This window comes from Phragmites australis, chromosome 11, assembly GCF_958298935.1.
Source record: "Phragmites australis chromosome 11, lpPhrAust1.1, whole genome shotgun sequence".
In the NCBI taxonomy this organism is placed as follows: Eukaryota; Viridiplantae; Streptophyta; class Magnoliopsida; order Poales; family Poaceae; genus Phragmites; species Phragmites australis.
The window spans coordinates 25,387,443-25,400,173 of NC_084931.1; the positions used below are offsets into that span (position 1 = coordinate 25,387,443).

A 12,731-nucleotide genomic window follows, 5' to 3' on the forward strand; every position below is an offset into this window, starting at 1 on the left:
TTAAATTGATAAACAGTGAAACAACATCTCCGAAGAGATGTATTCCAAAACGACATCTCTGAAGAGGTGTATTCCATCCATCCTAAGCTTGCTAGATATCAAGGCGTCATCAGGCATTAATATAAATAACGATAGGTAATCCTAGCATGATATGCATTCTAGATGATGATATTTAAGACATGACAATTGTTTGATTATGATTAACTACTACAATCAGTTTAAATAGCACAATACATAATACATGTAATAATAAGTCATATTTTAAGTTGATCAATTAGATTATTGCAAAACTTAGGTTCAATATGATCAAGGAGATAGTACTTGAATTCACAAAGGTCAATTCATGATTGGTCTTGTCATTTAGGTTTCTCGGGTTCTTCATAATCGGGCCTCGTCTTCAATTCCTTCATCGCGTTCTTGCTTAGATCCTTGACTTTGAGCCTATGTAAATTAATAACGAAAAATGCACAATGACTTAGCAACGGAACACCAGAAAAAAAACAAATGAAACATCAAAGTGAAAGAAGAAGAACAGAGAAAAATGACGAAAGCTAACCTAGTGAAAAGACAATTAGCAACTTTAAGCTAAATGAAACTGACATATAGAGACTAGCGAGGTTATTTAGTGAAGCTACATTAAGTTGTCAACTTAGTTGTTTCATTAACTTAAGAGAAAGCTTAAATAAGTTATTAATGACTCGGTGAACATTTAATAGTTTAACTATCATCCACAATTAAAGTTGCTACGTGTAGGTGAGTGCATGTGTAACGATATAAACGTATGTGTGATACTTACGCCTATATGTATATGATTATGTATATCTATATATATACGTAAGTACAATTCTAGGCGATTATATGTGCTTAAGTGTTAGATTAATTATTCTAATCTATAACACTAAACCAAGGTTATCTGGTAATTATTCCTAATTACCTAGTGTTTCTTAATTGCCATTATTAAGCTATACATTATTGCTATGGTAAAAACATGCATGTAATGAATTTAACTAGGTTAAATTGGTGCACTAATCTAATTAATTGATTATTAAAAGAGGGTAATTAATTAATTACTAATATTAAATTATTCTATTATATTATAAAGATATGTATTTATTTATTTAATAGCTACACTGGTTAATCTTATTATATTAATTAAACCAAGATTAATCTATAACCTATAGCATGAAATGACAATATACTTTTAAACATTGAATTAGAAGATTAATTCTTTAATTATTCTAAAAACTATTCTTTAATCAACGTGAGGATTAAACATATACTTTAAGCTAGATTAACATAAGTGACTAATCTATGATTATAACCTAAATATATTTATTGAATTATCTAAACTCAACTTTAATTAATAAAAGATGAAACTAATTCTAGTTAAATACTACAACACAAAAATAAAAACCAGACGGGAAAATTAAATAAACTCTAAAAAATAAAGACTTAGCGGGGAGAAAGATTATGATTTTAGAGAAATATCGGCGAAAGAATCATCAAAAACAGAGGAGATATAGCCGTATGAAGATTTGCTAAAAAATAATTCTGGAAATAGAAAAGGGAGCACTATTCCATGGACCTAGTCTATGGGCTATGAACCGGAGGGAGATTTCTAAGGGGAGTCCACGGTGGACCAAGTTCTGTGGGCCAGAGCGATACTGTGCGGTGGATTTGGCTCACGGGTCATGAACCGGGGGGCGGCTCAGTGGGTGGTCCACCGTGGACCCATGGCCATGGACCGGCGGGCCGGTGGGGAGGATAAGGCTGGCTAGCTTTTGCCCGTGCGGCTCACAGAGTGCAAGAGAGACTGGAGGGGGAGCGAGCTAGGGAGCCGGAGGAGGTGATCGGCGGCGCGTGAGGGAGAGTGGTCGGGGAGAAGGACATGGCCGGAGGGAAGGGAGGCCGGTGGGGAGGAGGCTCACCGGCGGCACGTGCGGGATGGCGTGGCTGCGCGCACGGCACAGGTCAGCGATGGGAGGGCACGGCAGTGGAGAGAAGGGAGCTCGGCTGCGGCTTTGCGGCTAGGCAGAGGAGGAAGGCGGGCTGGGGCGAGGAGCTCGTCGTCGACAGCCTCAGCCAAGTGTGGTAGCGCGGGCCGGAGCAGTGCAGAGGGAGAGCAGAGGCACCAGGATGGTGGATGGAACAGAGGTGGGAGATGAGAAACGAGCACAAGCTCACCGTGGTGTTGGGTGAGATGGTGGCAGCCGGAGGTGGTCGAGCATGGCGGTGATGCCGATGTCGAGGCAGTGCAACTACGAGTGGCGTCTTGGCGCTGTGGCGGGCTTGGCTCGGCGGGGAGCAGACCGTGGTAGCGGCGACACGGCCGGGACAGAGTACGGCGCGACACGAGCTGCGCGGCTAAGCGGCGGCTTGTGCCGAGCGGCTGCGTGCGAGGAACAGCGCGCGCAGCGGTAGTGCAGAGGAGCTGCGGGCTGGCTGGTCGGCAGCGTGGAGGACGCATGGGCGTGGCGCGCGTGGGCCAACGGCGCGACGCATACGGCGGCGGGGCGTGTGAACTGCGCGGAGGAGCGTGCAGCTATGTTGCTGCTGCTGTGAGGTGCTCAGTGGAGCATAGGATGGCGCGGCGTGCTACAGCTGCTTGTGATGTTGTATGGCATGTGTGTGTTGTGGTGTTGTACGCATGGTGTGGGGATGATCTTTTGCAGGGAGGAAGAGAGAAGATGGAATTTGCTGCTGCTCGGTGAGAAAGATCAGGGAGGAGCATGGCATGGTGAGGAGCTACTCAGCGAAAGGATTAGAGGGGACACGGTGTGAACTGAGAGGAGTGGCAGCAGTGGAGCTAAGAGAGGACTTTTGCTGCCTGGTGAACAGTAACCGACAGAGAAAAGATCAGGGAGAGGGAAGAAAGATCTGAGAGAAAGAGAGAAAATGTTTGAGAGAGGGAAATTGGATGTTGAGTCCAATTGAATGTAATTGAATGGAATAGATTTGTAATAATTCAAATTGATTAACTTGAATTTGAAATGAGTTAGGGTAATTCAAATTGAGTTTGAATTGAAATTGGATTGGAGTAATTCAAATTGAATTTGAATTAGAAAATGGATGTACGATGATTCAAATGAATAATTTGAATTGGATTGGATTGCGGTAAACCAAATTGAATTAGATTGCATCTCACACGATTTGAATTGCATGTGAATAAGAATACAACGATGATTTGTATGAGTTTGGATTTGGATATGAGTTGATACTAATTCAAATAGGTTTATGTTGCGGGATGATCTCCCGTACCCCTTCGGATGGCAAGTCGAAGTCCGCCGGTAGCTGAGCACTGATGAATATTGCAGTTGTGTTTCAAGAAGTGCAGGCGAAGGCTCTGGCGAACCTTCGGTCCGAGATTGAAGGTCGATTCGCGACTTCACCTGCCAATGTAGATGAAGGCTCTAACGTGCCTTTGGTCAGAGGCTGAAGGTCGATCCACGGCGCCGGGGGTCAGGATAGGCGAAGATCCTGGCGAACCTTCAGGTGGAGACCGAAGGGTGACCCGCGGTGCAGTGCCGGGATTGGCCGAAGGCGCCTGGTGGATGTCGAAGCCCGCATAGTCTCTCAGGGTATTGTTGTAATTATACAGATGTACTTGATGGTGCCATAATGCCGTCAAATATGCTGGGAATGTGGTAGTTGAGGGGATGAAATTGTAAATCCTAGCATGGAGTGGTTGAGTACGGGCTATAAATAAGGCAATATTGTAACTGAGGTGATAGAGGAATTAAGATTATTTCACCCTCTAAACATGTGTCACACTCTGAAGCCTTCGGCGACTGCCAAGAACACGATGGTGTCGATGTGGCGCCCCCGGGCGATAACGGAGACAGCAATGAAGCGGCCATCCTGGAAGACGCAGCAGGAGCAGTGTGAGGCATAGAAGCTAATGTTCGGGCCCGCTTCGAGGCTTCGGCAGAAGAGCGAAGAAAGGCGCATGTTGAAGAAGAGTGGGATGACCTGGGTAACTTCGGAGAATATGAAGATGAAGATGAGACAGAAGAGAAAAGAATAGCCAGGCTAGAAACCAAAGAATTTGAGAGGCAGATTGCACAGAAAAAGCGCATGCTGGATAGCTTGGTAGCAAGTCGGAAGGCTGCGGAATATCGTTGGTGAGCAGAAGAAGCCAGAAGAACACTGGAGAAAATGCAAGAAGAGATTGACATGCCGCATCGCATAGATGAAATAGCTCGCCACATGACTCCGTCAGAAGTCATAACACGACCGGCGCAGGACCTTCGGCGATGATCGTGCGTGGGTGATCCAGAGTCACCGCTCTCCATTGGCTTGCAGAACCAGCCGTGGCCTTCGGGCTTCAAGATGCCTAGAGTGGTAATGTTTGACGGAGAGTCAGATCCGAGAGAGTTTGTAATGAGTTTCGAGGCAGCAGTCGAATCCGCTGGAGGAGACGATGTGACATTGGCGAAGGCCTTTGTATTGGACGTCAAACGGATAGAAAGGTCGTGGTACTCCGTGTTGCCTCTAGGATCCATTTATTCATGGGAGCAGCTACGCAATGCCCTATATAGCAATTTCCAAGGAAATCGAGCGGACAAGGTTACCGCCAGCGACCTCTTCGCACTGAAGCAATAGCCAACGGAGACATTGTAGAGTTATATGCGTCGCTTTGTACACATTCGCGGCCAAGCAAAAGGCTTGAGCGAAGACACCATCATTGATGCCGCTATACAGGGCATCAGAGGAGGGCTTCTGGCAAGAAAGCTTACACGAAAGAGGCCAGGGAGTGTACAAGAGCTCCTCAATAAGATGGAAGAGTATGCGAGGTCCAAGCTAGATCACCTTCGGAGGAAGAATGAGATGGCAGCTTCAAAAGCGCTAAAGACAAATGCATCAGCCAGAGAAGCAAGCACTGGACACTCCAGAGACAGATCAAAGCATGTCAGAAAAGCCAAAGCATTCGAGTACACATCAAAGCAAAAAGAAGTCAACCAGATAGATTCTGGACCAGTCGAAGTCACCCAGGCGATAAGTCAAAGTTACCCAGGCGATAACCAGAAGCACCGTTAGACCCGGTCTGGATTGCATATTGTGACAGAGCCTAGGGGGCTTCGGGCGTGGGTGCGGCGACAGTACTGTCTTCACCTTCGGGAGTGAAGTTAAGATACGCTGCCAAGCTCAAGTTTTGATCGACAAACAACATCGCGGAGTTCAAAGCAGTCCTCCTTTGCCTTCGAAAGGCACGAGGTTTGGGCACCCGAAGGGTATTGATAAAGACGGACTCTAAAGTAATAGCAAGCCAAATTGACAAGATATTTTAGACAAAAGAGCCAGAGCTTGTTAAATACATGGTATCGGTTCGATGCATGGAAAAGCACTTCCTGGGATTCACAGTCAAGAGTATATAAAGAAATGACAACTTCGAGGCAGATGGCCTCGCAAAGGCCGCAGCACAAAATCTGCCAATATTGCCACATGTGTTCTATCAGAAGTTGAGGGTGCCAGCTGTGGAGGTCCCTTCATAGAAGGCACTCTCAGTCGCTATAATTGAGAGCGAAGATTGGCGCTCTCCCATAATGGCTTATCTTCGCGGCTACTATGAGCCCGAAGATAATGTCGAGGCGAAACGCATGACCCAGAGAGCCAGGAACTACAAAATTGTGGGAGACGACTTGTACAAGATGAGAGTCTGTGCACCTATGCTGTGATGTATATCCTAGGCAGAAGGGCAAAACTTGCTGAGAGAAATACATGGAGGACTGTGTGGCTCGCACGTAGGCACTCGAGCCCTCGTTGGAAAAGCATTCACGCAAGGATTTTTTTTTTTTTGGCCAAAGGCGGTTAGCGATGCGAAGTATAGAGTATGAAGTTGTACCCAGTGCCAATACTTGGCTAAGGGATCAAACAGGCCTTCGACAAAGACACAGCTCATACCACCAATCTAGTCGTTAACGCGGTGGGGAATTGACATTGTCGACTAGTTACCAGCCGCCCCGGGAAACTTGCGTTACGCTGTTGTCGCAGTAGAGTACTTCTCCAAGTGGGTGAAGGCAATGCTGCTGGTGAATATAATGTCATGAAATATCCAAAAATTCTTGTGGCAAAACATCATCTGCCGCTTTGGAGTCCCACGCGAAGTGACCGTAGATAACGTCACGTAATTTGATAGTGAAGGATTCAGGCAATTCTGCGAAGACCTGGGAATCAAAGTCCACTTCGCGTCTGTGTATCACCCACAGTCAAATGGAGCCGTGAAAAGGGAAAACAGCATCGTTTTTGCTAGTATCGCAAGACGTCTGCAAGGCTTGCCGAAAGGAAAGTGGGTGGAAGAGTTGCCGAAGATCTTATGGTCTGTAAGAACAATGATAACAAGACCGACTGGGTTCACACCATTTCGTCTGCTCTTCGGCGAAGAGGCAATGACTCCAGAGGAGTGTAAAAATAGATCATTTCGAGTCGCAAATGAATCAGTACAAAGCGAAGAATTGACATCAAAAGATGCACTAGAGGAAATGAGAATACAGGCCACCGAAAACTTGACCAAATACCAGGAGGAGACTAGAAGATGGAGAGACAAGAAAGTGCCCTCAAAGAACTTCGCCCCTGGGGATTTGGTACTACGAATACTCAACAATGCTTCAGCCATGGGAAAACTGCAAAGCAAGTGGGACGGCCCCTTTTTGGTGAAGAGGTTGTTAAGGCCCGGTTCTTATCACTTGGCTACTGTAGAGGGTGATGAGCTGCCGCATACTTGGAATGCGGACAACCTTCGCAAGATCTATGTGTAGTAACCGAGGAAGTCTTCGCATCAATGGGTGAAGCACACGAACCAATGCAACATTTATGTATTTTTGTTTTCCTTTTATATAATCAAAATAGTGTACGGGCGTTGTACTCTTTTCCTAACGAGGGAACCCTTCGTTAGGGCGTTAGGTTTTTAACGAGGCAGCGACCTTTGTAAACCTAAAAGAAGGTGGCGCACCTCCCAGCTAAGTCGGGGGCTAAGAGTGCCTACCCCCGCACTGAAGGTGAAACAAATATTCGAAAGAAAAAAAAAAGCCGAAGTGTTGCTCGACCTAAAAGAAGGCAGCGCACCTCTCATCTAAGTCAGGGGCTAAGAGTGTCTGCCCCCGCACCGAAGGAGAAACAAACCTTCGAAAGAAAAAAAAAAGCTAAAACGCTGCTCGACCTAAAAGAAGGCAGCGCACCTCTCGGCTAAGTCGGGGGCTAAGAGTGTCTGCCCCCACACCGAAGGAGAAACAAACCTTCGAAAGAAAAAAAAAGCCGAAGTGCTCCTCAACCTAAAAGAAGGTAGCACACCTCTTGGCTAAGTCGGGGGCTCAGAGTACCTACCCCCGCACCGAAGGGGAAACAAACATTTGAAAGAAAGAAAAAGCCGAAGTGCTGCTCGACTTAAAAGAAGGCTGCACACCTCTCAGCTAAGTCGGGGGCTAAGAGTGCATGCCCCCGCACCGAAGGAGAAACAAACCTTAGGAAGAAAAATAGCAATTACAACGCGAAACCAAGTTATGCACTACCGGGCCATTAAGAGCAAAGTCCTCACTGCCGAAGGACCCTACAGCTTCAAAGTGGGGGGGAGGGGGGACGGCGTTTTTTGAATGATGCCTCGCTTGCGTTGCTGCGAAGGTCCCTACGGCTTCAAAGTCGGGGGGGCGCATTTTCCGAATGATGCTTCGCTTGCGTTGCTGCCGAAGGTCCCTACGGCTTCCAAGTTGGGGGGGGGGGGACGGCGTTTTCCGAATGATGTTTCACTTGCATTGCTGCCGAAGGTCCCTAAGGCTTTAAAGTCGGGGCGGGACGGCATTGTCAAGATCAGACTTCGCGCGCGGTGATGCCGAAGATCCAACTCGATAAGCACAAGTATAATAACTGTTGGTAATATGCCCTAGAGGCGATCGAGTTTGCGGATTGGATCTGCTAATGGGCTTTAATGTTGATTAAAGGACCATTAGGGTTTAGAGTCATAATAGGCTTTAATGTTGATTAAAGGCCCATTAGCGTGCTCTATATAAGAATAGGTAGGGGTCAAGGCGCATTGAGAGTTTTTCCGAAAAACAGATCTTGCCACCAAAAACCCTAGCCACCTCCTATTCCCGAACTCCCTTCGAAACCCTAGCCGGGCGCGCGGTGCTAGCACACCGGCGCACGGCGATTCCATCCTTGTACGTGTGGATACCGTAAAGACGCTGCTACTATTGCGGTGCTGATCTGCTCGGGGGTACCCGGGACGTGCTCGGGGTGCTCGGGTAGTGCTCGGGGTACCTGGGACGTGCTCGGGGGTGCTCGGGTCATGCTCGGGGTACTCGGGACGTGCTCGGGGGTGCTCGGGTCATGCTCGGGGGTACTCAGGACGTGCTCGGGGTACTCGGGACGTGCTTGGAGGTACTCGGGCTGTGCTCGGGAGTACTCGGAAGGTGCTCGGGACGTGCTTGGGACGAGGTTGACGATCGACTACTTGACGCGCACGACGTTGGATTGGTCTGCTCCAACTCTTCTTCCGCTGCACTGCTCGTCAAGTGGTAACGATTCATGATCCCCTACTCGCATGGCTTCCTGGTTGAATGCGGTAGAGAAAATTTATTTTGTGCTAGCGTAGCCTACCCGCAACCCTTCAATAACAAACATAGTAATCGTCTCAACATCCTTTATTCCGCAAAATCATCAACATCAGGATCGACAAAATCCTTATACCATCGGCTAAAGCCAAATTGAAAGGCTATGCCTTGACTGGCATGAAAAGACAACGTTGGATCCAATGGGGATCCAATGTAAGAAGATGAAGTGGTGGACGAAGATACATGTGGAGTGCTCCCGCCTTTGGTATATCGCACTATTTGCGTAGAAGGCCCCCAGCGGTAACAAAATTGAAACTAGCAGGGCAGGAGCCCACCGTTATCGTCTTTCGACTCGGGCTTCGGGTCGACGAGAATATGCGGAGGCTCAACGTCTCCGTGCGCAATCCGATGGGACTCACACTCAGCCCTACGAGTATCTAAAACCGAAGGGCTAAAAGACTTCCAAAACACTTTGGATCTAGCATTCATCATGTCATAAGCTCTACACTTCGCCCTCCAATACCTCTCAAAATCGATAGCTGGATGGCGGCGGTGGAAGGAGTCCCAGCAAGACCAAGACATGAAAAAAATTATCCGGCATCATAGTGATGGGAACAGTGTCTTCGGCTACCTGCGCAGTGTCCGAGGGGAGGACCTGCGCAGGGAGTGAAGATAGTCAAAACATTTAACAACAAACAAAAATTGTATATATTACAGAATGCCTTAGTCAATAACAAAATGTTCAAAACCCAACACGACGCTTCGCACTTTTTCGTCGCACCTTCCTAGGTTCTTCGGCCGTCATGGTCATCGCCTTTGCCGAAGGGTCCTCCTTCATCTTCGCCTGCGGCAAAAAGGCTCAATGAATGTGCAGACGGCGAAAATCCTGACCCTCTAAAAAAATACAAAACACGTACTCGCTGGCGATTGATTTTTGCTTCCCAGAGGGCGAGCTCGTGGCCATGTTTACACCAATAATTAGTGGTGAATGACCGTGCAGTGGCCTTCGACGCCCTCGACACAGCCGAAGTCAACATATCCGTTGGGTAGCAGAATGTGTGTTTTTGAAGTGCAATGTGATGGTCACAGCCGGTCATTTCAATTGACTGCACAAAACTCTGGGCTAAGACCATGGCACAGAAGTCATCATACAACTGGGTCGCAGGCAGAAGGATTTCGTTGGTTTCGCTGATCCATCCTATAAGTCCACCCAGCTCGACAATATCAAGCGTTGGAGGCAGGGCCGAAGCACCGATCCTGTCAATGGTATTGCTAATGGCTTCATAGGCTGCAACGGCCTTCGGCTCTAGCTCTCCAAGCACAGTGAGGGCATCTTCGAATAGCACCTGTGCCTCGCCTAGCTCTTTGTGTAGCCACTGCATTTTAGTTGTTTCAGCGGTGCAGAGTGCTTGCAGCTCCGAAACATGAGCTTCGGATGCCATTAGATTTTGCTGGAGGCACATGACCTCTTCCTCAGCGCTCTGTTTTCCTAAGCGAAGGGAGCTCACTTCCTTCTCAAGCTGCTGCAGGCGCAGCTCAGCCTCCCTTGCTTGGCATGCGAATTCACATTTTTGGGCTTCGACCTTTTCCGCCCGGGCCTGAAACATGTCCCTCTGCGCCTCTACATTCCTTGCGTAGGCTTCGAAATTCTCCACCTGCTTGCGCTGAGCGCGCGAGATAAGCATAGCCTGCGACAGCGCGTGGGTATGAGAACGAGTAACAAAGAAAACAATGCATCACGGTAATAAATAAATAAACATAATAAAATATATACAAATACCTTCGCAATGGCCATGTCCGAAGCGTCGATGAGTTCGGCGGCAGACTTTCACGTGAGGGAAATCTCAAGATCGGGTAGCACGAAGGTGCTAAAAATCTTCTTCACATCACTGACCTCCCCCGAGATTGGCTCAAACGATGAAATCTTGAACGTTTTGGCTTCAATAGCCTTCGCGTCGATTAAGCCACCGTGACTCATAAGCCCCTTCCCGCCACGGTGGGGCATGGGTGGAGAAGACTCCTCTTTCGTCTCTGTGGCTCTGTGGCCACCAGAGGACTTTTCTTCAGAGGAGGAACTCGAGGACGAAGAGGAGGATGACGAGTTGGGTACTGCCTCAATATTTTTGGCCCCTTCGACCTCAGTTTCCCCTGCCGTTGGCCCAACAGTTGTATGCGGATCTGGAGGCTCCTCCTCATCATCGCTAAGGATTAGTGTGGGAAGGTCCACACGCGTGCAAAAGGACGACTTCGGCGAAGAGGAGCGAGGGTCCTGTGTGCCTTCCAGGGGCTCCTATCGAATGGGTACAGCTCGGAGGGCTAGTGAGCCCTCGGGAGTCAATTCCTCACGAAGGTCATCGAAGGCCACTTAGCGAGGTCTCTTCCTTAGGGTGAGTGCTTTCTTCTTTTTGCCCCCTTGCGGCGAGGGGTTTGCATTTCTTCGCTTCCTCTGGCTACCAGCGGAAGGTTCTCCGTCGATATTGGCAGCTGGGGTGCCCTCTCCACTTTGACCCAGTAAGGGCGCGCTCACTTTTGGTCTGTCTTTGTAGGCAAGACCCCAAAACTCAAAAATTCGGTTGAGCCATCGGTTGTGACCTTGCTCAGCCGAAACTTCCTGAGCAGCATCATGGCCTTGGCCTCGACTTCGGCTACCGTTAGGTCTGCCACAGAGCAAGAAGTGTAAGTAAATGACAGCCAAGATGCACTTAGGAACGTGATAAAAGACAATACATGTGAAACCTTGCAGAGCAGGGTGGGGACAGCAGAGCCCCTCCAGCCCTTTGTCTCCAAATTCCAGGATGCTCCAGTCCCAGCCGAGGGGCCATACTCTGGCTGCCACGAACTCTTCTACAAGATCGCGAGTTGACAGATACTTTGCACACCTGGCGAAGGCTTCAAGTGCTAGCCATTGAGAGGCCTTCAACTGCACATCAGGGGCGCGGTTCCCCTTCACTTCTTCACATTTGGAAACAAGAAAATCTTCCCGGTCCACTTTGTGGTAGAATCACCACTGTGTACAGTCCTTCGGCCACTTATTTTTGTATACCATGGCTGGCGTGGTCAGGCCAGCGCGGTAATTAAAGTTTAAGCATCCATAATGGGCTTCACTCTGCACGCTACGGGCAAAGACCCCCTTCGGCTGATGGTGGAGCCGGTGAGCAGCAGTGAAGGCCCTGGCTGACGCCTTCGCTCCTTTGGAACGGGCCGCCCAGGCGAACAGGCCAAGCCGTACGATAGCGTTTGGTGTGAGCTGATGCAAGTAGACTTCAAACAATTTCAAAACTTTCGAGACCATATCATCGCATGGAAAGCGGAGACCCGCACAGAAGTAGTCGACGAAGACGATAGCTTCGTCATCTTCGGGCTCCAGCGTCTCATGGCTCCCCGGGAGCCTAACCTTCAAGACATCGCTAATCAAGCCCTCCCTTACAAGCCCAACTAGTACCTCGTTGTCCACCTTATATTGTCCGATCCAGTAGGTCTTCGGGCGGTTTGCCTTGATCTTCGGAGCCATCGCGCTGAGCTTCAGAAGCTAAGAGACTGCGAGAGACTTCGTACGATAGCTACGGCTTCAGCGAGTTCGTGCGATAAAAATTAAACCACCGCGTGGAGCATATTTATAGTGGTGAAAACAGGGGGTAACGGCGGTTAAAACGAGATGCGTCGGAAGTTGAACCGTAGCCGTAAAAGACATTTCGGCATGCAGCAAAGACATTTAACATCCTCGATCCGATGGTTGTGTAGGGGCAGGATGGTCATACCAACACAAATACAAACAAAAAATAACAATAACAATAGTCAAAATGAACAACATGAGGGGGCAATATGCTAAAAAGTTAACCTAGCCCACGGGATCCTTCAACGGGCCGAAGTCCACGACGTTGAGCTATATCATCCGATTTACAAGCTCGGCCCCTCGAAGATGAACCTTACCTGTAGGGGGCTACTGTTGGAGGACGATCTCCCGTACCCCTTCGGATGGCAAGTCGAAGTCCGCTGGTAGCTGAGCACTGATGAATGTTGCAGTTATGTTTCAAGAAGTGCAGGAGAAGGATCTGGCGGACCTTCGGTCGGAGGCCGAAGTTCGATCCGTGACTTCACCTGCCAGCATAGGCGAAGGCTCTGGCATGCCTTCGGTCGGAGGCCGAAGGTCAACCAGCGGCGTCGGGGGTCAAGATAGGCGAAGATCCT

General features: G+C 48.6%; 1 long non-coding RNA gene across 1 annotated transcript; it reads right to left on the reverse strand.

The window, feature by feature from the left end:
* Positions 1–246: 246 nt before the first annotated feature.
* On the reverse strand, positions 247–2,843 carry LOC133883856 (uncharacterized). Its single transcript, XR_009903019.1, has 2 exons — positions 2,185–2,843; positions 247–441 (listed from the first exon to the last, which is right to left on the reverse strand). It is a non-coding gene; the product is annotated as an uncharacterized LOC133883856 (long non-coding RNA).
* Between the last annotated feature and the right edge of the window lie 9,888 nt (positions 2,844–12,731).